The sequence below is a fragment of the Salmo salar genome, chromosome ssa10 (genome assembly GCF_905237065.1).
Source record: "Salmo salar chromosome ssa10, Ssal_v3.1, whole genome shotgun sequence".
NCBI lineage: Eukaryota > Metazoa > Chordata > Actinopteri > Salmoniformes > Salmonidae > Salmo > Salmo salar.
The window spans coordinates 119,886,286-119,907,841 of record NC_059451.1 but is presented as its reverse complement, the minus strand read 5'-3'; positions in this window follow the sequence as shown (position 1 = coordinate 119,907,841).

Genomic DNA, 21,556 nt, shown 5'->3' with positions numbered 1-21,556 from the left:
CACACTACACCACACCACACCACACTACATCACACTACACCACACCACACTACACCACACCACACTACACCACACCACACCACACCACACTACATCACACTACACCAAACCACATCACACTACACCACACTACACCACACTCACACCACACTCACACCACAACACACACACTACACCACACTACACTACACCACACCACACTACACCACACTACACTACACCACACCACACTACACTACACCACAACACACTACACCACACTACACTACACCACACCACACTACACTACACTACACTACACTACACTACACTACACTACACCACACCACACTACACTACACTACCACAACACACTACACCACACTACACTACACCACACTACACCACACCACACTACACTACACCACACCACACCATACCGCACCGCACCACACTACACCACACTACACCACATTACAATACACCACACCACATTACATTACACTACACTACACCACACTACACCACACCACACCACACCACATTACACTACACTACACTACACCACACTACACCACACCACACTACACTAAACTACATCACATTACACTACACCACACTACACCACACCAGACTACACCACACTAAACTACACTACACCACATTACAATACACCACACCACACAACAATACACTACACTACACTACACCACATTACACTACACCACACCACACTACACCACACCACACTACACCACACTACGCTACACCACAACACATTACACTACACCACACTCCACCACACCACACCACACTACACCACACTACACTACACCACACCACACTACACCACACCACATCACACCACGCCACATACACTACACCACACTACACTACACCACACCACACTACACCACACCACACCACATTACACCACACCACACCACATACACTACACCACACTACACCACACTACACTACACCACACCACATACACTACACCACACTACACCACACCACACCACACAACACCACACAACACCACACCACATACACTACACCACACCACACAACACCACATCACACCACATACACTACACCACACCACACCACACCACACCACACCACAGAACACCACACCACATTACACCACACCACACCACATACACTACACCACACCACACCACACCACATACACTACACCACACCACACCACACAACACCACACCACATTACACCACACCACATTACACCACACTACACCACACCACACCACATACAATACACCACACCACACAACACCACACCAAATTACACCACACCACAGCACATTACACCACACTACACCACACCACACCACACCACATACAATACACCACATTACACCACACCACACCACACCACATAACACCACACTACACTACACCACACCACATTACACTACACCACACTACACCACACCACACTACACCACACCACACTACACCACACCACACTACACCACACAACACTACACTACACCACACCACACCACACTACACCACACCACAACACATTAAACCACACCACACTACACCAAACTACACCACACTACACCAAACTACACCACACTACACCACACCACACCAAACAACACCACACTACACCACACCACACTACACCACACTACACCACACCACACTACACTAAACTACATCACATTACACTACACTACACTACACCACACCACACCACACCAGACTACACCACACCACACTAAACTACACTACACCACATTATAATACACCACACCACACAACAAAAGACTACACTACACTACACCACATTACACTACACCAAACCACACCACACTACACCACACGACACCACACTACACCACACCACATTACACTACACCACACCACACTACACTACACCACATTACACTACACCAAACCACACCACACCACATCCACTACACCACATTACACCACACAACACCACATTACACAACAATACACTACACCACACAACACCACACCACATTACACTACACTACACTACACCACACCACACTACACCACACCACATACACTTCACCACATTACACCACACTACATCACACCACAATACACCACATTACACTACACTACACTACACTACACCACATTACACTACACCACACTACACCATACTACACCACACCACACCACACCACACTACACCACACCACATACACTACACAACACTACACTACACCACACCACATTACACTACACCACACTACACCATACTACACCACACTACACCACAACACATTACACCACATCACACTACAATACACCACATTACACTACACCAAACTACACCACACTAAACTACACCACACCACATACACTACACCACACCACATACACTACACTACAACACACTACACTACACCACACTACACCACACTACACCACACAACATTACACCACACCACACCACATACACTACACCACACTACACCACACTACACCACACTACACCATACTACACCACACTACACCACACCACATTACACCACATACACTACACCACACCACACTATACTACACTACACTACACTACACCATACTACACCACACTACACCATACTACACCACACTACACCACACCACATTACACCACACCACACTACACCACACCACACCACACCACACCACACCACATACACTACACCACACCACACTACACTACACTACACTACACTACACCACATACACTACACACCACACAACACTACACCACACCACACAACATTACACCACACCACACCACATACACTACACCACACCACACCACACCATATACACTACACCACACCACACTACACTACACCACACCACACCACATTACACCACACCACATACACTACCCCACACCACACCACACCACACCACATTACACCACACCACATACACTACACCAGACCACACTACACTACACTACACTACACTACACTACACCACACCACACTACACCAAACTACACTACACCAAACTACACCACACTACACTACACCACACTACACCACACCACACTACACCACACTACACTACACTACACCACACCACACCACACCACATTACACAACACCACACCACATACACTACACCACACCACACTACAATACACAACACTACACTACACCACACCACACCACACCACACTACACCAAACTACACTACACCACACCACACTACACCACACTACACTACACCACATTACACTACACTACACCACACCACACCACACTACATCACACTACACCACACCACACTACAACACAACACACCACACCACATTAAACCACACCACTCTACACCAAACTACACCACACTACACCAAACTACACCACACTACACCACACCACACCACACCACACTACACCACACTACACCACACCACACTACACCACACAACACCACACCACACTACACTAAACTACATCACATTACACTACACCACACTACACCACACCACACCAGACTACACCACACCACACTAAACTACACTACAAAACATTACAATACACCACACCACACAACAATACAATACACTACACTACACCACATTACACTACACCAAACCACACCACACTACACCACACGACACCACACTACACCACACCACATTACACTACACCACACCACACTACACTACACCACATTACACTACACCAAACCACACCACACCACATCCACTACACCACATTACAATTCACCACACCACACCACTTTACACAACAATACACTACACCACATCCACTACACCACACTACACCACACAACACCACACCACATCATACTACAATACACCACATTACACTACACCACACTACACCACACTACACTACACCACACCACACTACACCACACCACACTACACTTCACCACATTACACCACACTACATCACACCACAATACACCACATTACACTACACTACACTACACCACACTACACCACATTACACCACACCACACTACACCACACCACATACACTACACAACACTACACTACACCACACCACATTACACTACACCACACTACACCATACTACACCACACTACACCACACCACATTACACCACATCACACTACAATACACCACATTACACTACACCAAACTACACCACACTACACTACACCACACCACATACACTACACAACACCACATACACTACACAACACCATACTACACCACACTACACCACACCACATTACACCACACCACACCACATTACACCACACCACACTACACCACACCACATTACACAACACCACACCACATACACTACACCACACCACATACATTACACCACACCACATTACACCACACCACATACACTACACCACACCACATACACTACACCACACCACATTACACCACACCACATACACTACACCACACCACACCACACTACACCACACCACATTACACCACACCACATTACACCACACCAGATTACACTACACCACACCACATACACCACATTACACCACACCACATACACTACACCACACCACACTACACTACACCACACCACATTACACCACACCACACCACAACACACCACACCACATTACACCACACCACACCACATACACTACACCACACTACATTACACCACACCACATACAACACACTACACCACACTAAACCACATTACACCACACCACATACACTACACCACACTACACTACACCACACCACACCACACTACACTACACCACATTACACCACATACACTACACAACACTACACTACACCACACCACATTACACTACACCACACTACACCATACTACACCACACTACACCACAACACATTACACCACATCACACTACAATACACCACATTACACTACACCAAACTACACCACACTAAACTACACCACACCACATACACTACACCACACCACATACACTACACTACAACACACTACACTACACCACACTACACCACACTACACCACACAACATTACACCACACCACACCACATACACTACACCACACTACACCACATTACACTACACCAAACTACACCACACTAAACTACACCACACCACATACACTACACCACACCACATACACTACACTACAACACACTACACTACACCACACTACACCACACTACACCACACAACATTACACCACACCACACCACATACACTACACCACACTACACCACATTACACTACACTACACCACACCACACTACACCACACCACATTACACCACATACACTACACCACACCACACTATACTACACTACACTACACTACACCATACTACACCACACTACACCATACTACACCACACTACACCACACCACATTACACCACACCACACTACACCACACCACACCACACCACACCACATACACTACACCACACCACACTACACTACACTACACTACACTACACCACATACACTACACACCACACAACACTACACCACACCACACAACATTACACCACACCACACCACATACACTACACCACACCACACCATATACACTACACCACACCACACTACACTACACCACACCACACCACATTACACCACACCACATACACACCCCACACCACACCACACCACACCACATTACACCACACCACATACACTACACCAGACCACACTACACTACACTACACTACACTACACTACACCACACCACACTACACGAAACTACACTACACCAAACTACACCACACTACACTACACCACACTACACCACACCAGACTACACCACACTACACTACACTACACCACACCACACCACATTACACAACACCACACCACATACACTACACCACACCACACTACAATACACAACACTACACTACACCACACCACACCACACCACACTACACCAAACTACACTACACCACACCACACTACACCACACTACACTACACCACATTACACTACACTACACCACACCACACCACACTACATCACACTACACCACACCACACTACAACACAACACACCACACCACATTAAACCACACCACACTACACCAAACTACACCACACTACACCAAACTACACCACACTACACCACACCACACCACACCACACTACACCACACTACACCACACCACACTACACCACACAACACCACACCACACTACACTAAACTACATCACATTACACTACACCACACTACACCACACCACACCAGACTACACCACACCACACTAAACTACACTACAAAACATTACAATACACCACACCACACAACAATAGAATACACTACACTACACCACATTACACTACACCAAACCACACCACACTACACCACACGACACCACACTACACCACACCACATTACACTACACCACACCACACTACACTACACCACATTACACTACACCAAACCACACCACACCACATCCACACACCACATTACAATTCACCACACCACACCACTTTACACAACAATACACTACACCACATCCACTACACCACACTACACCACACAACACCACACCACATCACACTACAATACACCAAATTACACTACACCACACTACACCACACTACACTACACCACACCACACTACACCACACCACACTACACTTCACCACATTACACCACACTACATCACACCACAATACACCACATTACACTACACTACACTACACCACACTACACCACATTACACCACACCACACTACACCACACCACATACACTACACAACACTACACTACACCACACCACATTACACTACACCACACTACACCATACTACACCACACTACACCACACCACATTACACCACATCACACTACAATACACCACATTACACTACACCAAACTACACCACACTACACTACACCACACCACATACACTACACAACACCACATACACTACACAACACCATACTACACCACACTACACCACACCACATTACACCACACCACACCACATTACACCACACCACACCACATTACACCACACCACACTACACCACACCACATTACACTACACCACACCACATACACTACACCACACCACATACATTACACCACACCACATTACACCACACCACATACACTACACCACACCACATACACTACACCACACCACATTACACCACACCACATACACTACACCACACCACACCACACTACACCACACCACATTACACCACACCACATTACACCACACCAGATTACACTACACCACACCACATACACCACATTACACCACACCACATACACTACACCACACCACACTACACTACACCACACCACATTACACCACACCACACCACAACACACCACACCACATTACACCACACCACACCACATACACTACACCACACTACATTACACCACACCACATACACCACACTACACCACACTACACCACATTACACCACACCACATACACTACACCACACTACACTACACCACACCACACCACACTACACTACACCACATTACACCACACAACACTACACTACACCACACCACACCACACCACACCACATTACACCACACTACAACACATACACTACACTACACTACACCACACCACACCACATTACACCACACCACACCAAATTACACCACACCACACCACACCACATACACTACACCACACCACACCACATACACTACACCACACCACATTACACCACACAACACTACACTATACCACACTACACTACACTACACCACACCACATTACACCACACTACACTACACCACACCACACTACACCACACCACATAACTCTACACCACACTACACTACACCACCGTACACCACACCACACCACACCACACCACATTACACTACACCACACCAAAATACAGTACACTCCACCACACCACACCACACTACACCACACCACACTACATACCACTACACCACAGTACACCACACCACACTACACCACACCACACTACACAACACTACACCACACAACACTACACTACACCACACCACACCACACCACACCACACTACACCACACCACACCACATTAAACCACACCACACTGTACCAAACTACACCACACTATACTACACCACATTACACTACACCAAACTACACCACACCACACCACACCACACCACACCACACCACACCACACTACACCACACTACACCACACCACACCAAACCACACTACACTACACCACACTACACCACACCACACAACACCACACTAAACCACACCACACTACACCACACCACACTACACCACACCACACTACACCACACTACACTACACCACACTACACTACACCACACTACACTACACTACAATACACCACACTACACTACACCACATTACACCACACCACACCACACTACACTACACCACACTACACCACACCACACAACACCACACTAAACCACACCACACTACACCACACCACACTACACCACACCACACTACACCACACTACACTACACCACACTACACCACACCACACTACACCACACTACACTACACCACACCACACTACACCACACTACACTACACCACACTACACTACACCACACTACACTACACTACAATACACCACACTACACTACACCACATTACACCACACCACACTACACCACACTACACTACACCACATTACACCACACCAAAATACACCACATTACACCACACTACACCACACCACGCCACACCACACTACACCACACTACACCACACTACAACACATACACCACATACACTACACCACACCACAATACAGTACACTCCACCACACCACAGCACACTACACCACACTACACCACAGTGCACCACACCACACTACACCACACCACACTAAACCACACTACACCACAGTGCACCACAGCACACTGCACCACACAACACTACACCACACTACACCACACAACACTACACTACACCACACCACACCACACTACACCACACTACACCACACCACACCACATTAAACTTCACCTCACTACACCAAACTACACCACACTACACTACACCACATTACACTACACCAAACTACACCACACTACACCACACCACACCACACCACACTACACCACACTACACCACACCACACCACACCACACCACACTACACTACACCACACTACACCACACCACACAACACCACACTACACCATACCACACTACACCACACCACACTACACCACACCACACTACACCACACTACACTACACCACACTACATTACACTACACTACACCACACTACACTACACCACACTACACTACACTACAATACACCACACTACACTACACCACATTACACCACACCACACTACACCACACCACACCACACTGCACTACACCACATTACACCACACCACACTACACCACATTACACCACATTACACCTCTCCACACTACACCACACCACGCCACACCACACTACACCAAACCACACTACACTACACCACACCACACTACAACACACTACACCACACCACACCACATTACACTACACCACTCCACACTACACTACACCACATTACACTACACCACACTACACCACACCACATTACACTACACTACACCACATTACAGCACACCACACTACACCACACCACACTACACAACACAACACTACACCACACCACACCACACCACACCACACTACACCACACCACACTACACCACACTACACTACACTACACCACACCACACCACACTACACCACACCACATTACACCACACCACACCACATACACTACACCACACCACACTACAATACACAACACTACACTACACCACACCACACCACACCACACTACACCAAACTACACTACACCACACCACACTACACCACACTACACTACACCACATTACACTACACTACACTACACCACACCACACCACACTACATCACACTACACCACACCACACTACAACACAACACACCACACCACATTAAACCACACCACACTACACCAAACTACACCACACCACACTACACCAAACTACACCACACTACACCACACCACACCACACCACACTACACCACACTACACCACACCACACTACACCACACAACACCACACCACACTACACTAAACTACATCACATTACACTACACCACACTACACCACACCACACCAGACTACACCACACCACACTAAACTACACTACAAAACATTACAATACACCACACCACACAACAATACAATACACTACACTACACCACATTACACTACACCAAACCACACCACACTACACCACACGACACCACACTACACCACACCACATTACACTACACCACACCACACTACACTACACCACATTACACTACACCAAACCACACCACACCACATTTACTACACCACATTACAATTCACCACACCACACCACTTTACACAACAATACACTACACCACATCCACTACACCACACTACACCACACAACACCACACCACATCACACTACAATACACCACATTACACTACACCACACTACACCACACTACACTACACCACACAACACTACACCACACCACACTACACTTCACCACATTACACCACACTACACCACATTACAATTCACTACACTACACCACACTACACCACATTACACCACACCACACTACACCACACCACATACACTACACAACACTACACTACACCACACCACATTACACTACACCACACTACACCATACTACACCACACTACACCACACCACATTACACCACATCACACTACAATACACCACATTACACTACACCAAACTACACCACACTACACTACACCACACCACATACACTACACAACACCACATACACTACACTACACCATACTACACCACACTACACCACACCACATTACACCACACCACACCACATTACACCACACCACACTACACCACACCACATACACTACACTACACCACACCACATTACACTACACCACACTACACCATACTACACCACACTACACCACACCACATTACACCACATCACACTACAATACACCACATTACACTACACCAAACTACACCACACTACACTACACCACACCACATACACTACACAACACCACATACACTACACTACACCATACTACACCACACTACACAACACCACATTACACCACACCACACCACATTACACCACACCACACTAGACCACACCACATTACACTACACCACACCACAACACTACACCACACCACATACATTACACCACACCACATTACACCACATACACTACACCACACCACATACACTACACCACACCACACCACACTACACCACACCACATTACACCACACCACATTACACCACACCAGATTACACTACACCACACCACATACACCACATTACACCACACCACATACACTACACCACACCACACTACACTACACCACACCACATTACACCACACCACACCACACCACACCACAACACACCACACCACATTACACCACACCACACCACATACACTACACCACACTACATTACACCACACAACATACACCACACTACACCACACTACACTACACCACATTACACCACACCACATACACTACACCACACTACACTACACCACACCACACCACACTACACTACACCACATTACACCACACAACACTACACTACACCACACCACACCACACCACACCACATTACACCACACTACAACACATACACTACACTACACTACACCACACCACACCACATTACACCACACCACACCACATACAGTACACTACACCCCACCACACCACACCACACCACACCACACTACACCACACCACACCACACCACACTACACCACAGTACACCACACCACACTACACCACACCACACTACACCACACTACACCACACAACACTACACTACACCACACCACACCACACCACACTACACCACACTACACCACACCACACCACATTAAACCACACCACACTGTACCAAACTACACCACACTACACCACACCACACCACACCACACCACACCACACCACACCACACTCACACTACACCACACCACACCACACCACACCACACCACACTACACTACACCACACTACACCACACCACACCACACCACACTAAACCACACCACACTACACCACACTACACTACACCACACTACACTACACTACACCACACTACACTACAATACACCACACTACACTACACCACATTACACCACACAACACTACACCACACCACACTACACTACACCACATTACACCACACTACACCACACCACGCCACACCACACTACACCACACTACACCACAACACATACACCACATACACTACACCACACTACATTATACTACACTACACTACACTACACCACACAACACCACACCACATTACACCACACTACAACACATACACTACACTACACTACACCACACCACATTACACCACACAACACTACACTACACAACACTACACTACACTACACCACATTGCACCACACTACACTACACAACACCACACTACACTACGCCACACTACACCACACTACAACACATACACCACATACACTACACCACACTACATTACACTACACTACACTACACTACACCACACAACACCACACCACACCACACCACACCACATTACACCACACTACAACACATACACTACACTACACCACACCACACCACACCACACCACACCACACCACATTACACTACACCACACCACAATACAGTACACTCCACCACACCTCACCACACTACAACACACTACACCACAGTGCACCACACCACACTACACCACACCACACTACACCACACTACACCACACCACACTACACCACACTACACCACAGTGCACCACACCACACTGCACCACACCACACTACACCACACAACACTACACTACACCACACCACACCACACCACACCACACCACACTACACCACACTACACCACACCACACCACATTAAACCACACGACACTACACCAAACTACACCACACTACACTACACCACATTACACTACACCAAACTACACCACACTACACCACACCACACCACACCACACTACACCACACTACACTACACCACACCACACCACACCACACTACACTACACCACACCACACCACACCACACTACACCACACCACACCACACCACACCACACCACACTACACCACACCACACTACACCACACTACACTACACCACACTACACCACACTACACTACACCACACTACACTACACTACACTACAATACACCACACTACACTACACCACATTACACCACACCACACTACACCACACCACACCACACTGCACTACACCACATTACACCACACCACACTACACCACATTACACCACATTACACTACACCACACTACACCACACCACGCCACACCACACTACACCACACCACACTACACTACACCACACCACACTACAACACACTACACCACACCACACCACATTACACTACACCACGCCACACTACACTACACCACATTACACTACACCACACTACACCACACCACATTACACTACACCACACCACATTACAGCACACCACACTACACCACACCACACTACACAACACAACACTACACCACACCACACTACACCACACCACACCACACTACACCACACCACACTACACCACACCACACCACATTAAACCACACCAAACTACACCACACTACACCACACTACACTACACCAAACTACACCACACTACACCACACCACACCACACTACACCACACCACACCACACCACACTACATCACACTACACCACACTACACCACATTAAACCACACCACACTACACCAAACTACACCACACCACAACACACCACACCACACTACACCACACCACAACAGACTACACCACACCACACCACACTACACTACACCACATTACACCACACCACACTACACTACACCACATTACACCACACCACATTACACCACACTACACTACACCACACCACACTACACCACACTACACTACACCACACTACATTACACTACACCACATTACACCAAATTACACTACAACACATTACACTACACCACACCACACTACACCACACTACACCACACCACATTACACCACACCACACCACACCACACTACACCACACCACACCACACCACACTACACCACACCACACCACACTACATCACAACACATTACACTACACCACATTACACCACATTACACCACACCACACTACACTACACCACATTACACTACACCACACAACACCACACCACACCACAACACACCACATTACACTACACCACACCACACCACACTACATTACACTACACCACACCACACCACACCACACTACACCACACTACACCACATTACACTACACCACACCAAACTACAACACACCACATAACATCACACCACATTACACCACACCACACCACACCACATTACACTACACCACACCACACCACACTACATCACACTACATTACACTACACCACACCACACCACACCACACCACACTACACCACACTACACCACACCACATTACACTACACCACACCACACTACAACACACCACACTACACCACACCACATTACACCACACCACACCACACTACAACACACCACACTACACTACACTACACTACACCACACCACACCACACCACATTACACTACACCACACCACACCTCATTACACTACACCACACCACATTACACCACACCACACCACACCACACCACACCACATCACACCACACCACACTACACCACATCACACCACACCACATCACACCACACTACACTACACCACACTACAACACACCACACTACACCACACTACACCACACCGCATCAAACTACACCACACCACACCACTCCACACCACACCACACCACACCACACCACACCACACTACACTACACTACACCACATTACACCACACCACACCACACACATTACACCACACCACACCACACTACACCACACCACACTACACCACACCACACCACACCACACCACTCTACACTACACCACATTACACCACACCACACCACACCACACCACACCACACTACACTACACCACATTACACCACACCACACCACACACACCACACCACACACACCACACCACACTACACCACACCACACAACACCACACTACACCACACCACACCACACCACACCACACCACACCACACCACACCACACCACACCACACCACACCACACCACACACACCACACCACACACACCACACCACACTACACCACACACACTACACCACACCACACCACACCACACTACAACACACTACACCACACCACATTACACCACACCACACCACACACACCACACTACACCACACCACATTACACCACACCACACCACACCACACCACACCACACTACACCACACCACACCACACCACACCACACCACACCAAACCACACCACACAACACCACACCACACCACACCACACTACACTACACCACACCACACACACCACACCACACCACACCACACCACACCACACTACACACACCACACCACACTACACCACACCACACCACACCACACCAATTACACCACACCACACCACACACACCACACCACACTACACCACACCACACCACACCACACCACACCACATTACACCACACCACACCACACCACACCACACACACTACACCACACTACACCACACCACACCACACCACACCACACCACACCACACCACACCACACCACACTACACCACACTACACCACAGCCACCACACCACACTGCACCACACCACACTACACCACACCACACCACACTCACACCACACCACACCACACCACACCACACTACACCACACACACCACACCACACCACACCACCCACACGACACCACACCAAACTACACCACACTACACCCACCACATTACACCACACCACACCACACCACACTACACCACACCACACCACACCACACTACACCACACCACACCACACCACACCACACCACACCACACTACACACACCACACCACACCACACCACACAACACCACACTACACCACACCACACCACACTACACTCACACCACACCACACCTCACTACACTCACACCACACACCTACACCACACCACACCACACCACACTACACTACACCACACCACACCACACCCACCACACCACACCACACCACACCACACTACACCACACACACCACACACACCACACCACACTCACACCACACCACACCACACCACACTACACCACACCACACACACTACACCACACCACACCACACCACACCACACCACACCACACCACACTACACTACACCACACCACACCACACACCACACTACACTACACCACACTACACCACACCACACTACACTACACCACACCACACTACACCACACCACACACACCACACCACACCACACAACACACCACTACACCACACCACACCACACCACACCACACCACACCACACCACACCACACTACACCACACCACACCACATACCCACAACACTACACCACACCAACCACACTACACCACACCAAACCACACCACACCACACCACACCACACCACACACACCACACCACACCACACCACACTACACACACCACACCACACTACACCACAACACCACACCACACCACACCACACTACACCACACCACACCACACCACACCACACCACACCACACCACACCACCACACCACACCACACCACACTACACCACACCACACTACACCACACCACACCACACCACACCACATACACCACACCACACTACACCACACCACACCACACCACACCACACCACACCACACCACACCACACCACACCACACCACACCACACCACACCACACCAAAACACACACCACATTACACTACACCACACCACACCACACCACACACACCACACCACACTACACCACACCACACCACACCACACCACACCACACCACACCACACCACACTACACCACACCACACTACACCACACTACACCACACCACATCACACTACACCACACCACATCACACCACACTACACCACACCACACTACACCACACACACTACACTAGACCACACCACACCACACTACACCACACTACACCACACCACATTACACCACACCACACCACACCACACCACACTACACCACACCACATTACACCACACCACACCACACCACACCACACCACACTACACCACACCACACCACACTACACTACACCACATTAAACTACACCACACAACACCACACCACACCAATTACACTACACCACACCACACCACACTACATTACACTACACCACACCACACCACACCACACACACCACACTACACCACACCACACTACACCCACCACACCCACACCACATTACACCACACCACACCCCACCAATTACACTACACCACACCACACCACACCACACACCATACACCACACCACACCACACCACACTACACCACACCACACCACACCACATTACACCACACCACACCACACTACAACACACCACACACACCACACCACACTACACCACACCACACCACACACACACAACACACCACACTACACCACACTACACTACACCACACCACACCACACCACATTACACTACACCACACCACACCACATTACACCACACCACACCACACCACACCACACTACACCACATCACACCACACCACACCACATCACACCACACTACACTACAACACACTACAACACACCACACACACCACACTACACCACACCGCATCACACTACACCACACCACACCACTCCACACCACACCACACCACACCACACCACACCACACCACACAACACTACACTACACCACATTACACCACACCACACCACACCACACCACACTACACCACACCACACCACACTACACCACACCACACTACACCACACCACACCACACCACACCACTCCACACTACACCACAACACCACACCACACCACACCACACCACACCACACTACACCACACCACATTACACCACACCACACCACACCACACCACACCACACTACACCACACCACACCACACCACACTACACCACACCACACCACACCACACTACACCACACCACACTACACCACACCACACCACACCACACCACACTACATCACACCACACCACACCACACCACACTACACCACACCACACCACACCACACCACACCACACTACACCACACCACACCACACCACATTACACCACACCACACCACACCACACCACACTACACCACACCACACTACACCACACCACACCACACCACACACACCACACCACACTACACCACACCACACCACACCACACCACACCACACCACCCACACCACACCACACCACACCACACCACACCACACACACCACACCACACTACACCACACCACACCACACCACACCACACTACACCACACCACACTACACCACACCACACCACACCACACCACATACACCACACCACACCACACTACACCACACCACACACACCACACCACACCACACCACACTACACCACACCACACCACACCACACCACACCACACCACACTACACCACACCAATTACACCACACCACACCACACCACACTACACCACACCACACTACACCACACCACCCCACCACACTACACCACACCACACCACACCACACTACACCACACCACACCACACCACACCACACCACACCACACCACACTACACCACACCACACTACACCACACCACACCACAACACCACACCACACCACACCACACCCCACCACACCACACCACACCACACTACACCACACCACATTACACTACACCACACCACACCACAACACACCACACCACACCACACCACATACACCACACCACACCACACTACAACACACCACACTACACTACACTACACTACACCACACCACACCACACCACATTACACTACACCACACCACACCTCATTACACACACCACACCACATTACACCACACCACACCACACCACACCACATCACACCACACCACACTACACCACATCACACCACACCACATCACACCACACTACACTACACCACACTACAACACACCACACTACACCACACTACACCACACCGCATCAAACTACACCACACCACACCACTCCACACCACACCACACCACACCACACTACACTACACTACACCACATTACACCACACCACACCACACCACATTACACCACACCACACCACACTACACCACACCACACTACACCACACCACACCACACCACACCACTCTACACTACACCACATTACACCACACCACACCACACCACACCACACCACACTACACCACATTACACCACACCACACCACACCACACCACACACACCACACCACACTACACCACACCACACAACACCACACCACACCACACCACACCACACCACACACACCACACCACACAACCACACTACACCACACCACACCACACTACACCACACACCACACCCCACACCACACCACACTACACCACACCACAACACCAACTACACCACACTACACTACACTAGACCACACCACACCACACTACAACACACTACACCACACCACATTACACCACACCACACCACACTACACCACACTACACCACACCACACACACCACACCACACCACACCACACCACACTACACCACACCACACCACACTACACTACACCACATTAAACTACACCACACAACACCACACCACACCACATTACACTACACCACACCACACCACACTACATTACACTACACCACACCACACCACACCACACTACACCACACTACACCACACCACATTACACTACACCACACCACACTACAACACACCACACTACATCACACCACATTACACCACACCACACCCCACCACATTACACTACACCACACCACACCACACTACATCACACTACATTACACTACACCACACCACACCACACTACACCACACTACACCACACCACAATACACTACACCACACCACACTACAACACACCACACTACACCACACCACATTACACCACACCACACCACACTACACTACAACACACCACACTACACTACACTACACTACACTACACCACACCACACCACACCACATTACACTACACCACACCACACCTCATTACACTACACCACACCACATTACACCACACCACACCACACCACACCACACCACACTACACCACATCACACCAAACCACACCACATCACACCACACTACACTACAACACACTACAACACACCACACTACACCACACTACACCACACCGCATCACACTACACCACACCACACCACTCCACACCACACCACACCACACCACACCACACCACACTACACTACACTACACCACATTACACCACACCACACCACACCACACCACATTACACCACACCACACCACACTACACCACACCACACTACACCACACCACACCACACCACACCACTCTACACTACACCACATTACACCACACCACACCACACCACACCACACCACACTACACTACACCACATTACACCACACCACACCACACTACACCACACCACACTACACCACACCACACAACACCACACTACACCACACCACACCACACCACACTACACCACACCACACTACACCACACTACACCACACCACATCACACTACATCACACCACATCACACCACACCACACTACACCACACTACACTACACTACACCACACCACACCACACTACACCACACTACACCACACCACATTACACCACACCACACCACACTACACCACACTACACCACACCACATTACACCACACCACACCACACCACACCACACTACACCACACTACACCACACCACACCACACCAATCCACACCACACCACACCACACCACACCACACCACACTACACTACACTACACCACATTACACCACACCACACCACACCACACCACACCACACTACACTACACTACACCACATTACACCACACCACACCACACCACACCACATTACACCACACCACACCACACTACACCACACCACACTACACCACACCACACCACACTACACTACACCACATTACACCACACCACACCACACCACACCACACCACATTACACCACACCACACCACACCACACCACACCACACCACACTACACCACACCACACCACACCACACTACACCACACCACACCACACCACACCACACTACACCACACCACACTACACCACACTACACCACACCACATCACACTACACCACACCACATTACACCACACTACAACACATACACTACACTACACCACACCACACCACACCACACCACACACACACCACACCACACCACACCACACCACACCACACTACACCACACCACACTACACCACACCACACCACACCACACCACACTACACCACACCACACCACACCACACCACACTACACCACACCACACCACACTACACCACACCACACCACACCACACCACACTACACCACACCACATTACACCACACCACACCACACTACACCACACCACACCACACCACATTACACCACACCACACCACACCACACCACACCACACTACACTACAC